This window comes from Lynx rufus, unplaced genomic scaffold (assembly GCF_022079265.1).
Source record: "Lynx rufus isolate CCGP_SWC_20201006 ecotype Redwood Valley unplaced genomic scaffold, mLynRuf1.p SCAF_20, whole genome shotgun sequence".
Classification (NCBI taxonomy): domain Eukaryota; kingdom Metazoa; phylum Chordata; class Mammalia; order Carnivora; family Felidae; genus Lynx; species Lynx rufus.
This window is the reverse complement of record NW_025814835.1, coordinates 21,692,475-21,718,168: the sequence shown is the minus strand read 5'-3', so window position 1 is coordinate 21,718,168 and position 25,694 is coordinate 21,692,475.

Here is a 25,694-nt window from a genome sequence, read left to right as displayed (position 1 = left end):
GAGCACCAGGCACTCGAGATAACCATCTAATGTGAAAGTCAGGAACCAAAACAAAACAACAGAAAAAAATCAACTTGGAGGAGTCATAGATGATACAGAGAGAGAGGGAAAAAAAACAAACATAGATATAAAATTATCACTATCCTCAGAGTTAAAAGAGCAGAGTTCCATCTTAAAAGATAAATATTCTAAGAAACATTGTTTTAAGAACTAATGAACTCTATAGGAAGTTTAGAAGGCAAAGTCAAGAAATATCCCAGAAAAAGTTCCTAAGGTTAAAGGAAGAAAATTAATAAGAAAATTAGAGGACCAGCCCAAGAGGTTGAAAATCCAAATACTGGGGTCCCAGAAATAAATGTTAAAGATAAAATTGGAAAAAAAAGATATCATCAGAGAAATACAAGCAAAAAAATAAATCCCAAAATTTCCAAAATGAATAAGCCTACAAAGTCCTCAGAACAATGGATAAAATTACACAATGGACAAAATGTACACAAAGGTACATTTGTGAAATTTCAGAATACTGGGGACAAAGAAAAGATCACACAAGCTTTGGAAAACAGATAAAACAGATACTACACAAGGATAAGTTTCAAAATATCATCAGATTTCTCTAAAACCTTCTCCTAAAAGTTATGAAAATTGAGAAACAGCTTCAAGGTTCTGAGAAAAATAACTTACAATCTACAATGTTTGCCCAGACAAACTTAATTATGAAGGAGGATAGAATAAAGATCTTTTAAAATATATTTCCCGTGCATGAATTTTTAGGAAGATATTAGAAGGCATGCTCTACCAAAATGAGGAAGTAAACCAAATATGAAGAACTGGGACCCAGGAAATAAAGTTTCTATCACTAAAGATAAATGAAGGGAATCTCTAGGCTGATGGTTAAAACAACAACAACAACAACAACAACCAAAACCACCTCTCAAGATGGCAGCTATGTAACATATCTGGAAATCAATTAATTTAAACAGTAACAGATCTGAAGGCCCTACAAGACATTTTTTCCAGTAAAATAAAATTGATAAAATATTTAACGTGTTTTAATATACTGACAGTAAAATAAAATTAATAAAATATCTAACGTGTTCTAATATACTGGCAGAAAGTTCACATTATATAGAGAATTAGGTAAACAAACAATTATTAACCTTGAAAAACAGAAGGATGTTGCACAGTAAAGAAACAATAAGCATAATATACTACCTGCTCAGCCAGGTATAGTGTTTACCTACATAAACACTGAATAATATTCTCAATATTTATACTAAAATCATGGAATAAATATCCTGGGAGTAGGGGGCCACGGACAGGAAATACACACATGTAGCCTAGGGAGTGTAAAAGGGTAAAAGTAAGTTAAATTTTCATCTTCCATCATAAGGAGCAAACAGGTGATGCTTAAAATTGATAAATCAAAAAGTAGTAATGTGTGCATGCTATTCATAAATACACAGGTACATATCAAGCAAATCCACTGAAAAAACTGAAAGTAATTGCTTTGAGAAGTGGGAAATGGTGGGGCAGTGATTATTTTCATATCAAACCTTACAGAACTACATAACTATTTAAATGTATAGGTTTGAATAAAAAAAACAAATAGTTATCTTTGGAAATTCTTATTGCACACATATTCTACCTTTACTTCCTTTCTAGTTGTAGAGATTGTTGCTAGTGTGGTACGTAAGGCTTTAAACTATCTCCATTCTTTTGTGGCCATTAAATTCTTGAACATTTATACTTAGTTTGCCAATTTCTCTTCTCTATATGTATTTATTCCCAGACAATCAGTGCTCAAATGTTGTATAAGGTGTCAGAAAATAAATGAATGTGAAGTGACAAATTATATTTAAATAGGGAAGCTGGCTGATAAGGCCAAACAGCACACCAATAAAACTACATACCTTGGCAACTGCTCCAGACCTCAAGATCAAGCGAAGTTACCGCCCTGTCTTTGATTCCATTTCCCAGATAAAATTGCATGCAATGAATGGTCAGAGTTATAACTATCCTGAGGGAAATTACTGACAAAAGTAAATAAATTCCATACAGCATGGGCCAAATTGTTTTATTAAACTGGTTGGTAACACAATGGTTCCTTCCATTTGCTGATATGAGGATTGGATTTCTCAAATCCATGAAAATAATTTAATTTCTCAAACCTAGATGAAAGAGAGAAATGGAAGAAGGTGGTCCAGGGCCCAGGAGAAATTTATTTGTCTTTTTCCAACTTATTGTCGATGCTGTCCTACTTTGAAGCAATGCATTTTTGATTCTCATGTTTGGATGGCATTTCTGCTTAGGGAATCACTCACATTTTGATCTTTAATTCCTTTGGGGACAGCCAGTGAAAAGTGCTTTTTTAAGTTATAGTTCTGACCTTTTTAGGATTCTGTTATTTGATTAAAAAGCATTAGAGGTCTTCTGTATGGCAGTGTTTATTGCGTGTAACAAAGCAATCAGAAATGCAACCAAAGAGTAATTTGTAAGGGGTTATGGATTCACTCACAACAAATATTTATTGTTACTGGTGCAATTCCACACTGAAAATGAAATACACCAGGGATCTGTTTGTCTTCCTCTCTTGGGACCCATGACACTCAACAGTACTATAGGTGAAAACAATTTATAAAAATGGCATTTGGCTCCTTGAGAGATTCAAATCCTTGAATGAGATCCAAGTGAAAACTTGCTTATGAAGCTCTCTCCAGGGGAAATGTGATATGGCATGATGTGAGTATTATTGTGTATAACACCTTTATTCCCTTATACCACCTAGTCTCTAGATGGATAGGGAATCCTGAGACCTTTCCAGGTGTCCCAAGAGGTCAAAACCATTTTCATAATAATATCAAATTATTTATTTTCACTGTGTTCACGTTTGTATTGGTGGTACAAAAATAACTGTGAGTAAAATTTGGGTGCCTGAGCAGGAATCGAGACCATGGCACCAAACTTCTCTAGTTTTTTTCTTTTTTAAATAACAGTTTTATTCAGATGTAATTCATATAGTACGTAATTCATATAGTACAACTCACTCATTTAATATATACAATGTCTAGGGTGATATGCATCGCCACCAACAATTCTCAGGTCTCCAAACACCAACTAGGTGTCCAACATTTCAATTCAACTCTTCTACTATCTTCCTAGAGATAGCATTAGATCCCACAAGTTAAGGATTGAGTCCCATAAGACTGCTCCCCAACTTCCGATGTCGGTGCAAGTCCAGATTACCATCTATACTTCTGACTGACCAGCTACAAACCAGAGGTTTCCAAAACTCCCTCCTTGAGTTTGATAATTTGCTAGAGTGGTTCACAAAACTCAGGGAATAGACATTTACTGGTCTATAATAAAGGATAGTATAAAGGATATAGCTGAAGAACCAGATGAAGAGGTGCCTAGGATGAGGCCCAGAAATGTCCCAGGTATAGAAGCTTCTGCCCTTCCATGGAGTTAAAGTATGCCACCCTCCCATTATGTGGATGCATTCACCAACCCAGAAGCTCATCAAATCTCATTCAAGAGTTTTTAGAGAGCTTTAATCTCCAGAGCTTACTCCACTTCCTAGCAGTCAGTGGATAGCGTAGAAAGTTCCAGAATTCCAATCACTTGGACTTTCTGGTGATCAGCCTTATCTTGAGGCTATCCAGAAACCCCACCCTAATTCACCTCATTAGCATAAACTCAGGTGTGATAAAAAGGGGTTCCTTATGAATAACACTCCTATCACTCAGGAAATTCAAGATTTAGAAGCTCTGTGTCAGGATCTGGAGACAAAGATCAAATCTATTTCTTATTAAACCACAAGTGCAATGGTTTTTAGTATATTCACAGATTATATGCACCCATCTCTACAGTCAATTTTATTCATTTATTCATTCATTTATTCATTTTATTATTTACATATTTAAATTTACATTCAAGTTAGTTAGCATATAGTGCAATAATGATTTCAGGAGCAGAATCCAGTGATTCATCCCAACAAGGGTCCTCCTTAACGCCCCTTGCCCACTTAGCCCATACCCCCACCCACAACCCCTCTAGCAACCCTCAGTTTGTTCCCTATATTTAAGAGTCTCTTAAGTTTTGTCTCCCTCCCTCTTTTTATATTATTTTTGCTTCCTTTCCCTTATGTTCATCTGTTTTATATCTTAAATTCCACATATGAGTGAAGTCATATATATTTGTCTTTCTCTTAATAATTTCACCTAGCATAATGCCCTTTAGTTTCTATCCACGTTGTTGCAAATGGCAAGTTTCATTCCTTTTGATTGCTGAGTAATACCCCATTGTGTGTGTGTGTGTATATAATATATATATATATATATATATATATATATATATATATATATATTCCACATCCTCTTTATCCATTCATCTGTCAATGGACATTTGGGCTCTTTCCATACTTTGGCTATTGTTGATCGCGCTGTTATAAACATTGGAGTGCATGTGACCCTTCAAAATAGCACACCTGTGTCCTTTGGATAAATACCTAGTAGTGCAGTTGCTGGGTCATAGGGTAGCTCTATTTTTAATTTTTTGAGGAAGCTCCATACTTTTTCCAAAATGGCTGCACCACTTTGCATTCCCACCAGCAGTGCAAAGGGTTCCTCTTTCTCCACAACCTTGCCAACATCTGTCATGTCCAGAGTTGTTAATGTTAGCCATTCTGACAGGTATGAGATGGTATCTCATTGTGGTTTTGATTTGTATTTCTCAAATGATGAATGATGTTGAGCATTTTTTCATGTGTCGGTTGGCCATCTGGATGCCTTCTTTGGAAAAGTGTCTAATCATGTCTTTTGCCCATTTCTTCACTGGATTATTTGTTTTTTGGGTGTTGAGTTTGTAAGTTCTTCATAGAGTTTGGATACTAATGCTTTATCTGATATGTCATTTGCAAATATCTTCTCCCATTCCATTGTTGCCTTTTAGATTTGCTGACTGTTTCCTTTGCTGTACAGAAGATTTTTATCTTGATGAGGTCCCAATAGTTCATTTTTGCTTTTGTTTCCCTTGCCTCCAGAAAAGTGTTGAGTAAGAAGTAGCTAGAGCCAAGGTCAAAGAGGTTTTTTCCTACTTTCTCCTCTAGGATTTTGATGGCTTCCTGTCTTACCTTCAGGTCTTTCATCCATCTTGAGTTTATTTTTCTGTATGGTATAAGAAAGTGGTCCAGGTTCATTTTTCTCCATGTTGCTGTCCAGTTTTCCCAACAGCATTTGCTGAAGACACTGTCTTTATTTCATTGGATATTCTTTCCTGCTTTGTCAAAGATTAGTTGGCCATACATTTGTGGGTCCATTTCTGGGTTCTCTTTTCTGTTCCATTAATCTATGTGTCTGTGTTTGTGCCGGCACCATACTGTCTTGATGATTACAGCTTTGTAATACAGCTTAAAGTCTGGAATCGTGATGCCTCCAGCTTTGGTTTACTTTTTCAGGATTGCTTTGTCTGTTCAGGGTCTTTTCTGGTTCCACACAAATTTTAAGATTGTTCGTTCTAGCTCTGTGAAGAATGCTGGTGTTATTTTCATAGGGAATGCACTGAATATGTAGATTGCTTTGGGTAGTATCAACATTTGAACAATATTTGCTCTTCCAATCCAGGAGCATGGAATCTTTTTCCATTGTTTTGTGTGTGTCTTCTTCAATTTCTTTCATAAGCTTTCTATAGTTTTCAGTGTATAGATTTTTCACCTCTTTGGTTAGATTTATTCCTAGGTATTTTATGCTTTTTGGTGCAATTGTAAATGTGATCGATTCCTTGATTTCTCTTTCTGCTGCTTCATTATTGGTGTATAGAAATGCAACCAATTCCTGTGCATTGATTTTATATCCTGTGACTTTGCTGAATTCATGGATGAATTCTAGCAGTTTTTTGGTGGAATCTTTTGGAATACCATGGCATCTGCAAGAGTGATAGTTTGACTTCCTCCTTACCTATTTGGATGCCTTTTATTTCTTTGTGTTCCACAGTAAGTTTTAGAATATTTTTGTCACCTTTAAAAGAAACCCCATAATCCCTCCCTACATACCCCCATCCACCCCAGCCTTAAGCAACCACTAATCTAGTTTCTGTCTCTATAGAACTGCCTTTCTGGGCATTTCATAAAAATGAAATCATATAATATGTGGTCTTTTGTAAATAGTTTCTTTCATTTAGTGTAATGTTTTCAAATTTCATCTATATTTTAACATCTATCAGTACTCTATTTCTTTTTATGGGCAAGTAATAAAAACTACATTATATTTACCCATTCATCCACTAAGTGACATTGGGTTGTTTTCACCAATTGGCTATTACGAATAATGTCACTATAAACATGTGACTAAAAGTTTTTGCATGAACATGTTTTAGTTTTTCTAAGGTATATACCTCAGAGTGGATTTGCTGAGTCGTATGACCAATCTATGTTTAAACATTTGAAGAACTTCCAGACTACATTCCAAGGTAGCTATATCATTTTATACCCACATTTTCCCCAGATATTTGCATAGCTTACTGCCTCATTGCCTTTGTACCTTTGCTCAGATCTCCTTAAAGAGACTTTCCCTGATGGCCCTAATTCACACCTTCCTGCTACCATCAGTTCCTTTGTCCTGTCTTCTATGTTTTCATAGTCCTTGTCACCACTTGACATATTATATATTTAAAAATTAGTTTATTTTCTGTCTTCCATCTTAGAATACCATCGTGATGAGAGCAGGAATGTTTTCTGGTTTTGCATTTCTTTTCAGTACTACAACCCAAATCCCCTAAGACCATGTGACCCTCTAATGACTCAACTGTAAAAGTAGATTGACTTCGTCTGCCTTTACTTTTTCACTTAGTAGAGTGTAGAAGTAGGCTTTAGAATAACAATGTACAAAAAAGCACTTTTTTAGTAGGCAGGACACGTCACTCATTACATGTGGACTCGAAAAGAAATAATTGAGAAATCAAATATGTCCTTAAGGAAATTGAAGAATTAAACTATGACATGAATTTTACATAGTTCAGCTTTAGGGTCATGATTTAAGGTTTGGCTTTAGGTTGCAATCCTCAAAGGCCAATGGGAAATGAACTAAAGAAGTCTGTAGTGAATTCATTCAAACAAATGTGTGACGAAACACTTTACCCAATGAGGATTGCTAAGCATTGAAATGCAATCATAGTAAAATGATGGAATGTACTTTAAAATAACGTCATAGATGGGGCGCCTGGGTGGCTCAGTCAGCTAAGCATCTGACTTCGGCTCAGGTCATGATCTCACAGTTCATGAGTTCAAGCCCCATGTTGGGCTGTGTGCTGACAATTCAGAGCCTGGAGCCTGTTACAGATTCTGTGTCTCCCTCTGTCTCTGCCCTTCCCCTACTCATGACTGCTCTCAAAAATAAACAGACATTAAAAAATTTTTTTAAATAACATCATAGAGTATTGGCAAGGACTTCAGACTAGAATTTGTCATGGCTCCACTACTAACTGGCTGTGTAACTTTGAGTAAAATATTAAAATAGTTTTCAGGAAGTCTTTTCCTGTCAAATGAGAGTGTTAGTTTAGACAATCCCTGTGGTTTCTTAATATCTTTCTCTGAAAACACTGGAAAATAACCTCAGCTAATAGGGATAATATTGAAAGCAATCCTCTATAGTTAAGGAAGTGGTTGATGGGGAATTAATGACTTCTAATTTTAAAACAACACATATAACCAATCAGTTCAATTGAGATAGACTTATTAAGTTTATTGCCATTGGTAATAGCAGTAAGAGAGTGGGTGATGTGATATTTCATGGAGGGGTAATTTAGGTTTTCCGCTTAACTCTTCACTGCTCATTGCCTGTGTAGACATAGACCATGCAAAACTGGCTGTACTTAATCAATTGGGTTTAGAACAATTCAGTCTGATGTGCCGCTAACAGGTCCATCAGTTAAATGTCAATTAATATAGTTGCCTCGAGATTAATTCTGTAATCAGCCTATCTTGGCTCAAATAGAGAATCTGAATAAAGCCTGCATATAACAAGGTGTGAATATTTAGATGCAAACAGCTTCCAATTTGGAATTTCAGGGCCTGTTTTATAAAAGGTTTACTGTTCAAATACAGAAAAAGAAATGCTTCCCTAAGGAATTCAGATGACAAATGAAGCGCTCTTCACCCTGAGCAACATTCCATTTTTGCAAACTGATATTGTCAGATATACGCTGCCTCACTGTAGACCAAAATTTCAACTAATTTCGAGCAAGACGGGTCTCTCCTCCTCCTCATAAATGATCACTCAGCCACTACCTTCCTTGTGCCAAGAATATGTCTTTCCCAAAAGTAGCTCCTCCCACCCCCCATTAATAAACATTTCTTGTGGCACACCAAAATCAGTGGGTCTCACTTGGACCCTGATGGGTCTATTGATACAGGTGGGTCACAAATGCATACCTTTCACTGTCCACCTGGAGCGGTGGGCACCCCAGCCCTGAGTAATTTGGGATGCTTTTAATTCAGTGCGCCATGCTGCTCATTGGCCCTTGGCAGTTTTTATCTCCCATCACTCCCGCAAAGCTAAGTTTATCTTTGTTTTGTTTCATTTTCCACTAAGAGAATTCTCAGTTATAGTTACAACAACAAAGCAACTCACATATTTGTGTCACCTCCTACATTTCCATTTCTCACCATCAAAACAAATGAATATTCTAATCTGTTTTAAAATGGCACATTTTACAGATAATTGCCTTCATAAAAGCTGGCCTGGGCGTATAGCATTAACACTGAAAGTGTAAGATTCTATTGCCTCAAACACCAAAACTAGAGATATTCTCTGAGGATTTGCTAATAGGTTGAGTTTTGGAAGAAAACTGATTACTGCACTGGCTTATCCTCAATATATTTAAAGAGATATTTCAATAAAATATCCTTGAACTCCTTAATCCAACATTTGGTACATGTGTGCATTTAAGTCTTGAAGTTGTTAGGACTGTACTACAACCTCAGAAAGAATAAGGACTTTAAGTTATTGTTGTTTCTTACCCTCTTGACCCTCTAGCAATGAATTTAGGATCTTAAATCATACTGCTGACTGCTCAGAAAACCTTTGGAGTATTAGATTAATAGCAAGGCTACAATGTAACATAATGAAAGAGTGAATGATTTTTCCCTGGTCTTATGGAGGCTGATTTTGATATTGAAGACAAGGATTGAATCTTCAACTGCTGAAGCGACCAGTATTAATTCATTATTAAAATTATCACCATCATCATCGCCATTTATTCATTGCTTATGAAGATAAAGGTAAGCACTATTCTAAGTGCTTTTATATGCATACTATTGTTTGTTTGCAAAACATAGTATCTATGAGCACAACATCCTTTTGCAGTGTGACTTTGCCACTCTTCCCATCAAAAGCAGAGTTATTTTCTCCTCTTCGTGAATCTAGTCTGATGTTGTATTGTTTTAGACAATAGAATGTGAGAAAAGTGACTTTCTGTGATTCCTGAGCCTCAGTCGCATGAGGTCTTACAACTTTTGTAGCTACCATTATTCAGTGCTGCTACCCTGAGACCACCATGTATAAAGCCAGGGTGGGATACCTAGGTGGCTCAGTCAGTTAAGCGTCCAACTTCAGCTCAGGTCATGATGTCACGGTTCGTGAGTTCGAGCCCCACATCAGGGTCTGTGCTGACAGCTCAGAGCCTGGAGCCTGCTTTAGATTCTGTGTCTCCCTCTCTCTCTGCCCCTCTCCTGCTCATTCTCTCTCTCTCTCTCTCTCTCTCTCTCTCTCTCTCTCTCTCAAAAATAAATAAACATTAATAAATTAAAAAAGAAAAAAAGAAAGAAAGAAAGCAAGCAAGCAAGCCAAGGCTAGTTTCTTGGCAGAAAAAAAAAATACCAAGTGAAGGATGGGAGACAGAGACAGTGACAGAGACAGAGAGAGAGACAGAGAGAGAGTGACAGACTGAAAAAGAAAGAGAAAAATAGGTAACAACCACCTGACATAAAAATGAGGCCATCTTGGACCATATCGCCCCCAGTTGAGCCACTAGATGTCAGCAGATATCATAAGCAGAAAAATGATTTTTGTTTTAGGCTCCTAAATGTGGGGGTGGTTTGCACACAGTCACAGGTGACTGAAATATATCCATCTTGATTTAATCCTCAATGAAACATTGTGTTCTTTCCGGTATATCTACCACACTAGTTATATCAGTATCAGTCTGCCAAATATTTATTAAGTACTTGAATGCCCCACATTATACAATGTACTTATTTGGTCAAACAAAACATAAGATACTAACCTCAAGAAAATAAATGGGAGGGATCATTAACTGGTATGAAGCAAAGTTATAATCAACAGTGGTGATTGCTTTTCTGGCTTGAGTGGGTGGGAAGGAGGGAATGGATCTAGAGCTCATTCTCTCTGGCTCCAACTTGCCCAGAGATATAGAGCAGGAAATGTGGGCTGGAGGAGAGGCTTAGATCATCTAAATTCTCATAACACTGTTACCATTTTGGGTGTCCAAAGCACATTCTGCTTTCCTGGGTCTTCCAAGGACTCTGGTCACTTGAAAAGACAGTTGTCCGCTTGGAGAAGTTTAAAAAGTAAGCTGAGCAATCCTGAGGCCAACGTGTATGTGCCTCCTGCTGGATAATCACTGGACGGCCTGGCTGCAGTCCTTACTGATCAGCAATGACAATGACAATGACAACATAGGCCACCGACACAGCTGATATAACAGTGTTCACTCAAGTAAAGACTGGTTCACCCAAGTGCAGACAAGATGAACTCCAGGATCAGACTAAGCTCTCATAAGGGACATACAACTAGTTCAAGTATTGCTCCAAATACTTTCTAAGATTAACTTTAAAGCTCAAAGAATTTGACACTTCTGTTCTGCGTGTCTCCTGTGACAGACTTTCCCTAAGGCAGTGGATGATTAATGTCTGTCCGGACAGAGGGGAGAAATGCAACAGAGAACAGAGAGAACATAACATTCAAACCCTTGTCCTCTCACATGGCATACGGTTTACTGCTGTGTGAAGGGGTGCCAGCTCAAGAAGAATTCAGAGAAACTGGACATCATCACTACTGGTCAAAGGAGTCAGGGAAAGCTTTGTGGAGGAGGCAGGACATCAACCAGTCAATTGGGAATAATTTAAATTACCAAAACTAGAATCAGCATGATCAGGATTTTCATAAAGCCCGTATTATCCATATCTGTTCAGATGTGGACATTTCCTGAGTTCATTCTGAGACATATAGCAGGTTGTGGTTATCCCTCAACAAAGTAATATTTATAATCCTAATACTGTACATTTTTATGCTACTCTACATTTGATGGAGGAGTTTTCATATAGTATCTCATTTGACATAATAGTATTAACTATGTGATTATTATAAGAGGCAGTTTTATCATTCATGCATGCTGTCACCAGCCAGATATAGTATTTGATTCTTTTTTGAACTACAAAGAGGTTTGCTTTGTTTGATTTTTGTTTTCTACTTTCATATCCGTACATTCTAAGTACCAAGTCTGAGTTGTACAGGAATAGCAATAGGAATTTCCTTCCTGAGAGTCTCTTAAATCCCTTATTTTTAGTCTCCTCACACTTGAAACATAGTGTTTTTTCCTTATGGGCATCAATGTACCTAAACACATGGATGTGCCATTTAAAAATATTCTTGATCTTTCCTCCCCCCATTCACCACTGCTGACTCACTTGGACAACAGGACATCTTACAATAGCCCTATGCCCCGCCCCCTTCAGGTTTCTTGATGCTTGTTTCTTATTATTTGGCTCATCTTCAAAGCATAGTTTTATTTTTTGTCATTCCTCTTATAGATTTTGCAACCACATTCACCCCGTACTCTAATTCTAAGATATTTCTTTACCTCATAGAACTTATTAAACTGGAATCCTTCCATCAAGGCTGCATAATTTTATTTTTCTTTTAATTAAATAATGTGACATTCCCCTTGGGATGTAGGTAAACTTAAAAGAGTATCACTCTCACTCTGACAGCAAGAAAAATACGGATAATCTGCAAAATCTTAACTTTTCTTGAACCCACCAGGCAGGTAAAGTCACACCTGAATTCTAAGTTAGACAGGTACCTCCATAGACAGAAAACTGGGAGACAGGCACTGACTCGCAGCACAGAAGGAAAATGGGGCTTCCCTCCAGGAGAGTAAGAAGCTTTAGCTGATGGCTAAAGACTGAATGTGAGCTAGTGTGAGATCATAGAATATCTGGAAGCTGCAAACCTACTGGCAGGACCAGCACCAGTGATCTCAAGAAAGATCAGGAGCAAGAGAAAGCCTCCACTGTAGTGCAGGCCTGGGTCTGGGGAGTGGCTGTCTCTAGAAAATGCACAAAGCCCCGTCTGGATCCTTTTCCATTAGGATACAAAAGCCTTAAGTTGCTGGAGGAAGGACTTCAAAGCTTTTTGCTGCCAGGACCAAATGAAGACCCACAGTGGCTGTGGGAAGGGAAAACGGAAAATTTCTTTACCCCGGAGAAAGACGGAGAAGGACAAGATCACTGAAAAAGTCCCATGCCAGATACCAGCGACATAGGGTCTGCTGAACACTGAGGCTAGGCTGGGACAATGGAAACCAATCCCCCTTCCCTACCAGGCCACAAGTACTGAGTCACCACCAGCAGCAGTCTGTTGCTAAGAGAGGATCATGAGCCCGGAAGAAAAAAAAAAAAAAAAAAACTCTCCAAGGGGCAGATATAAAGAGAAGGCCTAAAGATGAGGATGAAACAGACTCAGAAAAAAATTCCCAGCAAATGAGTCCCCAGCCTAAGCATAAGATAATGATAAGGAAGGACAAAATAATGGCAGAGAAATCTGAAGGCAACCAGAGTCAGAATAAAATTCAAGCTCAGCTCAGAATTTAGTAACCTGGGAACTTTAAATCGACCAGAATAAATAAATACACACACACATATAATATTTTTTATATATTTCATATATTTTATATATTTATATATTTTTATATATATTTATATTTATAAATATATATATGCTTAATTGTAAGTTTCCCAAGCATATTGCACATACTATGTGCTCAAAAAATAATTCTGTATCAATAGAATACAAACTGAAAATGACTTTATAGAATCTTTTTTTCCATGCTACATATTCAAACATATTATGCACTAAGAATAAATGGTTATTGTCCACTAACTTTATATCAAAGTATGTTCTCAAGTTTCCACTACATTCAATTATTTAAGAAAAATGTTTACGTGCCATGTCAACCATGGTGCCGACAGTCAAAGGGTGGAGTCTACAAAGAATAATATTAGCCACCAGTTACTGAGGCTAGACATGTTCAAGGCACTGTGCAAAGGCTCTACAAATGTGATCTCAGCTAATCCTTCACCACTTCCTCATGGTTGTTATTTTGCCCATTTTACAAATAAGACAATATGAGATCAGAGAGATTAATCTTGCTCGGTCACACTTAGCCAGGGGAATCAGGGTTTTAAATACAGGTCTGTTTCTAAAGCCTGTGTTTCTAACTGGTCCCTAAGCTACCGTCAGTTTCCCCACAGGCATTGGGTTGTAATGTAGTTGAGGAGGTAATGTACGTATACATAGGAGACCATTACGATGCGAGGCAGTCAAGAAAAGTAAAGGTAAAGGTAAAATACTTGGGGGCCTGGAAGAATTGCTTAGTGGGTAAGGCTGCCTGAGCTCAGAAACCACTCCAACATTTGGATGGCCTTGGGCAAGGTATTTAATCCCCTTAAGCCTCCATTTTCCTATCAGTTAAATGGGAAAAAGTAACAGGTACTATCTCATAAACTCTAACACAAGATCCTTAAAGATGTTTTAAGAATTAACCAAAATCCGACCAGAAGAAGCTCCTGGAACATAGTAAACACTATAAATGTTAGCTATCATTTGATAACTAATTAACAGCTTCACAACACACTAGATTGAGAGTTCCTTAAGGGCAGAGAAAGGCCTGTCTGACTTGTTCAGTTTTATCACTAGTCTAGCACAGAGTAAGGTCTCAGTAAACACTATCTAAAAAAGATTCCAGGTAGCAGAGAGGAGGGGTTTGGTAGATTGTTAAATTCAGGAAACGAGAACTTTCCATAGAAGATAGAATGAGGGGCACCTGGGTGACTCAGTCAGTTGAGCATCCAACTCTTGGTTTCAGCTCAAGTAATGATCTCACAGCTTCATGGGTTCGAGGCCCTCATCGGGCTCTGCACTGGCAGTGTAGAGCCTGCTTGGGATTCTCTCTCTCTCTCTCTCTCTCTCTCTCTCTCTCTCTCTCCCTCTCTTTCTGCCCCTCCCCGACTTGCACTGTTTCTGTCTCTCTCAAAATAAATAAATAAACTTAAGAAAAAAAAAAGATGGAATAAGTGCCAGCTTTTAAATGATTTAGTGATTTTAAATAAATGGAGAGAAAAGAGAAATACATTTCAGGTAAGTGGGATAGCATTTGGAAAGCTAAAAGATGAGAACCGAAAATTTATATTTGAGAGACAATGAGGAGACCAACCTGGCTAAAGTAGAGAATTCATGTAGGAAGGCAATAAGAGGAAAAAGCTATTAAATGAGACCAAACTTGGAATATAGGCAAGATCTTGGATACCAGGCAAAACAAACAATTCTTTCCTTCTTTCAGCCTCTGCATCCCAGAAAGGGCTTATCTTTGCTCCCTCTTCATTCCCCTGGGGATAAGGCTCCAGTCATTATATTTTGACACATATAAGCTCCCCAGTGCTACTAGAACTAATAAACATGAATAGTCTTATAACACAGGTTCAAGTGCCCAGGCTAAAAGGCTTTGCTAAGGTCTTGCTCATGAGATCACCACAGACTCACTATAGAGTAGAGCATTAGAGCAATCTGTCTGCCTCCCTCAGAAAGATGCAGGGTTTAGGCAGCTCTGCAGGCATTCAAATAAATCTCCCTCCTGTGACATTAAAAATGAGTGAGAGGTTGGTGCCAAGACTCTTAATGGTTCCATTATATGGTATTACTACTAATAATACTCAACTTTGTCTCAAAATGCACAAGGAATGGGCTGGCTGTTAAGCTTTCGGCATCTGGAGATCAGTTTGGGCATGGAAATTTGCATGATTTGAACAAATCCTCCCTGAGATTATTAGGAAACTCAGAATACAATCCATGACAAAGTTACCAATTAGGCATGGGGATTGGAAACTGTACCTCACATTTGGCTAGGTTTCCCTTGAAAACCAAAGAGCATGGAACACGGGAAATTCTCATCATCATGACTGCCTTTTTCACAGCATAATGTCCTCTATTCTATGGCTTGCTGCTTGGAATAGAACTATTGTTTTTCTTCAAACACAATTCTCCAGTAGAAATCACTTGTACCATCTTTCCCCTTCTCAATAGTAATTGTTTCCTCTCAGCCTATTTTTGCATGCCTTCTTACTGTTACCTCACATCTTTCAGGAATATTTTATAATTCTGCCACTTATCATATGCTTTGTCTCTCTGAGCAATTAATTTCCTTGCTGACATTGCAGAGGTACAGTATTCCCCACATTTGCCACTCACTTAGGCTGTGTTCCTACATCAAGGTAGGGAGAGAACTGGGACTAAACATAGCCCACAACTCTAGACTCCTGGCTCTCTTCTTTCTAATGTAAGACCTTACCTTTTATGTAATAATTTAATAAGTTACTCTCTCTCCCCCAAATGCACATTTTTTCAAAAGAACCTAAGTAACAGGGAAATGTATAACCCTCAAGAAATGAATCACTAAAGGTTGTACTAGGAGACATTCTGGACACTTAAATCATTCTCTGTAAGAGGTAGTCTTCCTAACTGTCCTTCCCTGGTCCTGTCTACTCATAAAGAATTTCCAAGAACCTAAACTGTGTAGATTTTTCTACACTACAGTTTTCTCAGAGAGGCTTAAGATTCTTAAAGAAATATTTACTCATTCAACAACCAGTTTGATCATCTATTAATTCCAATCATTCTGATTGCTAGGGGTACAAAAATAAAGACAACTTTGACTATAAAGAGTTCTCAGTTTAGTCTAGAAGGCAGATAGTTGAATGATCATTGTACTACATGACAAATGTTATAGTTGAAGGAAGTCTTGAATGCCAACATGTAGCAAAAGAATCTATCAACCTCTAGGATGGTTAGGGAAATTTTCAAGGTTGACATGGCACCAAAATAGTCTTAAAGGATGAGTTAGGAGTTGGCCAAATGGAAAGAGGGGAAAAGGGAATTGCAATTTGGAACACAAGCAAAGTCATGGAAATATATGCCATCATAATGTATCCAGGGAACTACAAATGGCTTGATATGGTTATAGGATCAATTATGAAAGAAAAATATAGATAGAAGAGTCTAAGAAAGTGGACAAAGAGAAGTCTTGTATGCTAATCTAAGAACTTGAATTTACCCAGCTGTGAACTACTTTCTATTTTCCAGATCCCAATTTAATTAACGCTATTTTTATAAAGCAATGAGTGAAAGTTCAGAATTCTGAGACACTGAAATCAGATATAAAACTGCCTACTGCCATTTCCATTTCTGTCTAAAAACATCTGAAATTTAATGTCACCAAACAGAACAACCGCTTACCCTACCCAATCCATCCCTCTCCAGAAAGCTCTTCCCATCTCAATAAATGGCACCACCATCCATCCAGTTGTTTAATCCCAAACCTTAAGTGTCAATCTTGATTCCTCCCTTTCCCTTATTTTCCATTTCCAATGCATCAGCAAGTCCTGACAGCACTACCTCCAACAATTATTCAGGATCCAATGATTTCACATCAGTTTCATGTGCATCACTCAATTCAAGTCTGAGTCTCCCAACTAGAATACAAAAACCTCCTAGCTGTTCTCTTTGCCATGCCTCTTTCCCTCTAACGCTTACTCTCCACAAAGCGGCCACAATGATCTTTTTCTTTCAGATTTATTGAGATGTAATTGACATATAACATTGTGTAAGTTTAAGTTGTACAATGTGTTGAATTGATTCATTTCCACATCACAATATGCTTAACACCATGTGTTAGCTTACACCTCCATCACGTCACATAATTATCATTTCCTTTTTATGATATGAACATTTAAGAGCTACTCTCTAAACAACTTTCAAATATATAACACATTGTCACTAACTATAATCACAATGCTTTGCATTAAATACACAAAACTGGGGGCGCCTGGGTGGCGCAGCCGGTTAAGAGTCCGACTTCAGCCAGGTCACGATCTCGCGGTGCATGAGTTCGAGCCCCGCGTCAGGCTCTGGGCTGATGGCTCAGAGCCTGGAGCCTGTTTCCGATTCTGTGTCTCCCTCTCTCTCTGCCCCTCCCCCGTTCATGCTCTGTCTCTCTCTGTCCCAAAAATAAATAAACGTTGAAAAAAAAAATAAAAAATAAATAAATAAATAAATAAATAAATAAATAAATAAATAAATAAATACACAAAACTGATTCCTCTTCTAACTACAATGAAGTAACCAAAAAAGAAAGAAAACAATCCTATTCATAATAGTATCTAAAACAATAGAAGAGGAATAAACTTAATCAAGGAGGTGAAAGAGCTACACCCTGGAAACTACAACTATTTGATGAAAGAAGTTGAATAAGACACACAAGCATACAAAAATGGAAAGATAGCCCATTCTCATGGATTGTAAGACTTAATATTGTTAAAATGTCCTTACTAACCCAAAGCCATCTACAGATCCAATGGAATCCTATCAAAATTCCAATTGTATTTGAAATAGAAAAATAGAAATAGAAATAGAAAAAACAATCAAACAATCCTAAAATTTGTACGGAACCACAAAAGATGCTGAAGAGTCAAGGCAATCCTGAGAAAGCAAAACAAAGCTGGAGGTATCATAACTCCTGATTTCAAACTACACTACAAAGCTATAGTAATCAAAACAGTATGATGTTGACATAAAAACAGATACATAGACCAATAGAAGAGAATCAAGAGCCCAAAAATACCCTCACATAACAATCAACTAATATTTAACAAGGGGGACAAGAATACACCATGGGGAAGAAATGGTCTCTTCAATAAATGATGGTGGAAAAACTGGACAGTGACATGCAAAATAATGAAACTGTGTCTATCTTACACCATACAAAAAATCAAGACAAAATGGATTAAGTATTTGAATATAAGACCTGAAACCATAAAACTGCTAGAAGAAAACATAGGAGATAAGCTCCTTAACATTAGTCTCAGCAACAATTTTTTTGGATATGACACCAAAAGTCAAGTCAACAAAAGCAAAAATAAACAAGTAGGACTACATCAAATTTGAAAACTTCTATACAGCAAAGGAAACCATCAACAAAATGAAATGATAGCCAATGGAATGAGAGAACATACTTACAAATCATGTATCTGATAAGGGGCTAATATTCAAAATATATAAAGAATTCAAACAACTCAATAGCAAAAAGACAATCATTAAAACATGGTCATTTCTCCAAAGAAGGTACACAAATGGACAACAGTTACACGAAAACGTGATCAACATCACTAATTATCAGTAAAATGATGTTAGAATGGCTATAATAAATAAGACAAGAAATGAAAAGTACTGGCAAAGGTGTGGAGAAAGGAAAACTTTTTGTACTGTTGGTGGGAATGTAAGTTGGTACACATACTACGGAAAACAGTTACTTAAAAAAATTAAAAATAGAATTAGCATATGATCCCCCTTTGCCATTTCTAGGTATAGAGCCAAAGGAAATGAAAACAGAATATCAAAGAGATATCTGCATTCTCATGTTTAGCCAAAAATGGAAATAGCTAAATGCTAAATTTCCATCAGTGGATGAATGGATAAACAAGATGTGATATATATATAATATATATATATAATATATATATAATATAATAATATAATATATTATATATATTATGATATATATTATGATATTATATATATATAAAATATCATAATATCATACACATATCATAATATGATAATATCATATATATATGATATTATTTGGTCATGAAAAAGAAGGAAATCTTGCCATTTGTCATAACATGGATGGACCTTGAGGGCTAAGTGAAATAAGTCAAAGAAAGACAAACACTATATGATATCACTTATAAGCGGAATCTGAAAAAGCCAATACCATAGAAGTAAAGAATAGAATGATGGTTACCAGGAACTGGGGAGTGGGAAAACTGACAAGATGTTGGTCAAAGGGAACACTGATCTCTTAAATGTATACCAGATAATGCCATTTTGATGCTTAAAACCAGCCCTTGGCCTCTATAAGATTATTTATTTGGAATCTTGATACCTTGGGGTCTTGAACATGGAGTTGATCATCATGGGGTTTTATTCTTTCAGCTACTTGGCTCCTGGTAGGCTTATTATCATGGAGAAAAATAATAACCCTTGAAAAATATTCATTAGACAATCTGGATACTCTCTAGACATGTTAATATTAAACCGTCTGATGATTCCTTCTATTATGAGATGTTAACCTCTGAAACAAGAAGGAAAGGGGTTGAGACAGAAATGGATAATGTTACCATGAATTAGTACATCACATTATCTCCTAAAAACCTCCACTTCTGAAAACGTCATTTAAGTAGAATATATGAGTAATTGGAGGAACATAGTTTTAATGTAGAAATTTAGGAGGACTGCTGACAAAAGGTGTGTGTGTGTGTGTGTGTGTGTGTGCGCGCGCATGCGTGTGTATGGTTACACATTGGGTTAAATCATTCTTTCTTTCTCCCTCTATCCCCATTTCTCTCTCTCTTTCTGTCTCTCTCCCCTTTTTCTTCCTGTACACACACACACACACACACACACACACACACACACACACACACACAGATATGTTTTCAGATATACCTGTCTTGAAATAACCTAAAGATGGCTTTCAAAGGGATATTCATTTTGAAGCTAACATTGTTTTTCTTTCCAAAATGATTTGTCTTTCTGCTGCTGGTGACTCATTTGATTTCATCACTGGGGAAATTAATTTAATGGCTGTTCACAATTCTGCATGACACTGTCTTTGTGTCCTATGGTTCTAGAAAGCACTTTGGCAGCACACTCAGTGGATTGATCTTACTTACATTTTGAGTAGCAGATTCCACTACCGTTTGATGATTATGATAACAAAACCAAGAAGGATTATTTAACACTGCCTCATAGTACTTCCCTATTTATCCCTGAAGGATACAGCCTTACAAATAGTCAACAAGCCCAAATACTGCAATGAGATTTAGAAAGCATGAAAATAGCTTCATATGCACCACACGTGTTGTATCTTTTTGAACCTTACATAGATTATACTTGAGCATCATCACCCGTATAATTTCCTATTTCAGGGTTGGATATTTTATGCCCCAACTTCTCTGTGAGAATGTGCTATATCTTTAAAGGTCAAATGCAAAATTGCTCACATTGATAGCTGCCCTTACAAGCTCAGAATTGTATTTCCTGTAATGGGTAGGAATATAGAGAGTCTTTCCATATAAGTGCTTTGAAAGACCTAATTTTTCATTTACAGTAATTTTCTAATCTACCTATCACAGATAATAATAACTAAGAATTAAGGAGTTTTAGCATGTAGAGAGAGCTTTGTCCCATAACCTATTCACTTCTCTCAATAAACTCCTCTTAGACGACAAAGCTGAGATTTAAATCCACATTTTTTTATTCTAAGCCCTATGCTCCTTACACTGGAGTTTGTTTACATAAAAGGGTGTAAATTAAGGTCAATGTTTTTAACTTAGTAAAGTGGATGGTATGAAAGCAAAAGATAGGAGACTAAATACCAGAATATTCTACTCAAAACTGAAATACTCAGGGTATGAAACCTTAATCTGTAGAAACTTTAAAAGCCTATCATTTGAAGCAACAAAGTTTTCCATATTCCAGAATGGAGATTTCTTTGAGACTTACTGTTAGTTTGCTCTAAGCCAGCTCTCTGGAAGTATGGGCTATCTATCCAACCAAGTGTTCTTCGGGAAAACACTATCGGCACCATTAATCTAAGTGAAGATGTTTTAGAGCCACTACGTGATACATGAGACAGCATAAGTGACGTATTTAGAAATGGGGGGGGGATTTTTTGAGAAGAGGGTAGATTGAAAGGGAATTGTCTTTCTTTGAAAATGAGAAATTAATAGGAAAAATCTTCTTTTCTCATGTAAATACAGATGACACTATATTTTAACTGATGCTAGATCTTGTGGCAATAGTTTTCTTACTAGGTCTTGAGAATTATTTGCAAGAGATGGAGTACAAAGCAGAAAAGCATAATTTACTGATGCCTCCAAGCAAACCACACAAAAAGCATAATTAACATTTTCATAGCAATTTAGAGCTTACAAAGAAGGTTTCCTTTTTTAACAAAATATTGTTTCATTGAATAATATAAATGAGGAACGATATCCACTTCTGTGCACTGCAGTCTACGAGTTCTGAGAGAGATTCAGTGAGAGGTGGATGTGGTTCTGCAGGCCAGAGCTGATTCTGGATCCTTCTTGCCTGCCACTGAACACAGCGATTGCCCCCATCGATTTAAACAAACCGGAAAAGGGAAATACTTTTCGGCCCTCAACTTTTGAAGATCGCCAGTGTGTCCTGGCATTTCTACATCTTACCAATTTGTTCGACGACCTTTTTGATAGGCTGTGTTGTTTCCTAAAGCAATATTTATTTGGTGTTGGTCAAATACATGTTGAGGAGCAGAGAGGAGGAGACACAGTGGTTCTATTTTTTTCAGAAACTTCCCCTTCTTTCTCCAGCCTATTAGGGAGAGGCCTGAACATGCAGCTCTGGGAAAGATTGCTTTGTCTCTCAGTTTCCAAAAGTACCAGAAAAAGGTGTTAAAATGGGGGGGGGAGATTAAAGTCCTGGGTTTGAGCAAATTTAAGCAAAGCATACATATTTCAGCTTTTCATTTGTACATCTTTTAGAGACTGGCTTCATTAAATGTAATAGTATGTGTGAGAGTACATTATACTCTGCAGTGTTTACAGTGGCCACTACGACCACAGCCACAGCCACCCTGCCCAAGATCCCTCACTATATACTATAAAAGTAGCTAACAAGTGTCATCTTGCCCACCAGCTCCATTCAATCAGGAGTGTCTTGCTGGGGCTCTGTGTGGAGAAAGTTTCTGAGACTACACCCAGGCACTGAGGGAAAATACAGTAATAGCTCTTATGTGAAGACGTTATGAATGGAGAATGATCACATAGGTGTCAGACATTGGCCATCTCAGGCATAGATATACTAGTTAAAATATTAATAAGGACTCAAAGATCTATCATAGTTCGCAACAATTACATCATCTGTGGCCACTCTGCAGCCCAGAATATAACCACAAGTTTAAAAAATAAAATTTTGTTGAACTAGAATAAACAACCTGGAAAAATTTCTCAATGAGCTTTCTCTCACAATCCAATCTTCTACCAACAACTTTTCCTTAAATTTCAAAGCTAACATTTTCATATAATTCAAGTTGGAAGGAAATGAAGGGATCATTTTTGCTTTGGTAGCTTCTCACCATCCTTAATCTTGTATCCCCCAAATTAAATTCTAATAAAGCTTGTTCAAATTACTTATTTAAAAAACTCCCCAGGCTATGGGGAGCCTGGGTGGCTCAGTCAGTTAAGTGTCTGACTTCAGCTAGGTCATGATCTCATGGTTTGTGAGTTGGAGCCCCGTGTCGGGCTCTGTGCTGACAACTCAGAACCTGGAGCCTGCTTTGGATTCTGTGTCTCCCTCTCTCTCTGCCCCTTCCCCACTCACACTCTGTCTCTGTCTCTCTTAAAAATAAACATTAAAAATTTTTTTCTTTAAATCCCCAGTCTAAAGGAATCAAAATAGCATTAGACGTGCTTATACTTCCTAGCCCTCTTCTCTCAGGATATAGATAGGGCTGCCAATGACATGATCAGAAAGAAGGAAGATGGGTACAATACCCACCCCTAATTCTTCGAATTCACCACCCTTATTAACAACACATTAAATGGGGGAAATAGGAGAGCAACACAAGAATACCAGCTTTACCCCAGAGTTACAATCTGCCTCTGCAGGAAGGTAATTCAAGAGATTAATTCACTACTGAGATGAAAAACTTGACTTTTTTCTCCCTCTTTTGCTCCCTTACTATCCCTTGCTGTCCAAAAGACCTTTTCTAAGGTTTATGTACAGTTGTCAGATTTTAAGCTGTACTCTTATAGTTGGAAATTAAATTGCAAAACAACCTTTCCCCCCCGTCACCCCTGCAAATGCTTGAAATTTGTTCTTACAAAATGATATCCTTTTAAATATAATTTCATCCAATGTGACTTGTTGCAAGTAATTTCTCTAGTGAGAAAAGCCACATATCAGTTCCTTTCCTTGCCTTTGGAAATGTCTTTGCTAACAGAGATGCTCAAAATGACCTTGATGTCAAGTAGTACCTGCTGGCTGATGAAAATTACCTTTGACCTGGATCTCGGGAAGAGGGAGATGCAACGAGCTTGAATTTATTTCAAAGGTACCAATACACATTCCAGAGACTTGAGCAAAAGTGTATGTGGGAGATCTAAAGGAGCTACTAAATTTAGCCCAAGTTCAAACATATGTTCATCTTATACTATCATGCTCTGGCTTTTTTTTTTTTTAATATAAACCAAAGTTTAATTCTGTGCAAATTAAACATAAATATTTTTGATGATGAAAATTTCTCAACCAAACACATTTTGAAGTATGAAGTCAAGTAGAAATAGGTATCTTCACAAATGTTGACATGATTGGGCTATTTATTTTTAATCCCCAGGTCCCCAGATTGAGAATATTTCTACCTTGCTGACCACAGCTATGGATTGAATCAAACTTTTTATACAAATGTATAAAAGTTGCAAATAATATTCCTCAAGGAATTAACAATGGAAGTGGTGAGATGAGTCTAATACACATGAAATATTAGGGAATAATATGAGTCAGTATAATTAAGTATATTCAGAAGACAACTTTATAGGGAATGAGAAAAATGAAAGACAAACTATCAAAGTCTTCATGGAGGTGAAAGAAATACTACATATAGAAAGATTATTAAGATTTGAAATGGTAGATGGGGCGCCTGGGTGGCTCAGTCCGTTAGGCGTCCAACTTCAGCTCAGGTCATGATCTTGCGGTTTGTGAGTTCGAGCCCAGTGTAGGGCTCCGTGCTGACAGCTGGGACCCTGGAGCCTGCTTCAGATTCTGTGTCTCCCTCTCTCTCTGCCCCTCCCCTGCTCATGCTCTGTCTCTCACTTTCTCAAAAATAAATAAACATTAAAAACATTTTTAAAAAAAGATTTGAATCAGAAGGGCAAGGAAAAAGGGAGATGAGAGAGCGTTTGCTGAGGTTACTGCCCAAAACTATAATCTTTTTAAGTTGTATTTTATTGATTCTAAGACAATAAAGGCCTTAAATTCCTAAGGTCTTATTTTACATTTGAGTGTCTCAGAAACTAGGATGCAAATTCCAATCAATGCCATGTCTTAGTCTAATTGACATTGATTTTCTATCAAGATGGTACCATAATGGTCCTTAGTGGTTTGTCCTTGGGTTGATGATACCTGATATCCAAAGATACAGAAAACCTATAAACATCTTATAACCTAAATAACAGAAGCAGTAAAGATTGGATGATCTTTTGAATAACACTGTAAGGCTGCATGATCCTGGTTTGTGATTTACCTTTCTTTGATTCCATTACATTCAAACCGGATTCCAGCACCTACCAGGAGCAAAAATGTGCTAGTTATCAGCTCATTGCCTCTCAGTCCCAAATCCAGCCTTCCTTGTCTACTGTGATACTGAAACATTTCTCCCCTGCCAGCTGGCACAATGCTAATCTTTGTCAATAGAGGACATGTGAGGGAGCTGGGAGGAGGAAGGTTTTTCCTCCTGGTTCTGGTGTGTTAATTTTTCCTACTCCTGCTGCACTGGGCTGATAGTCAGGATGCCCAGTGAAACTCACCCCTAATGAGTCTCCTGCAGGTAACTGCCTACAGAAGAACAATTTGCAGGCCCTCCAGCTGGCTCTCTGAAGGTGAGGTCTATGATGTATCCTGCTGGTTTCATACTGTGTCTTCCTGGTGACAGAATCCTGGTGATGGTTTCCCAGGAAATTGAATACCATCCCCCTCCCCTGGGAGGCTTCCTGGTGAATATCATTGACACCCCCGCAGACAGATTCCTTCTTTGGGATTAAAATGGATCCCATACACCAATTAGCTTTCTCATTTAAGGCCCAGCAGTGAGAACAAAGTTAAAGGTGTGTGTTTGGATTGGGGTTGGGGGATAAGGAGTAGAATGAATTGACTGGAAAAGCAAGAAGTCAATGAACAGATATATGTGCATGATTGTCAAGGTGTTTCTAATTATCTCACACCACCTAGAAAGCCCTTCTTGCCTAACTTCTTTGCTCAGAGATGAACCTCATTATCAGAGCAGTCGTTGTCTTTTAATCCTGATCCTAGACAGAAGCCATCCTGATGCATTTATATACAACATAAAAGATCCTTCTTCCACCAGCAGCTTTTTTCATCCAGGAAACATCCAGATGTTTCAAAAAAAAAAAAACAGATATTTAACATTGGAGAAATAAAACAGTTGTTTGACAGTTGATTTAATGTTTCTTTTTTTCATCCAGATGTTTTAGTATCTCTACTTTCTAATTATTTTGGAGCAATATTTCT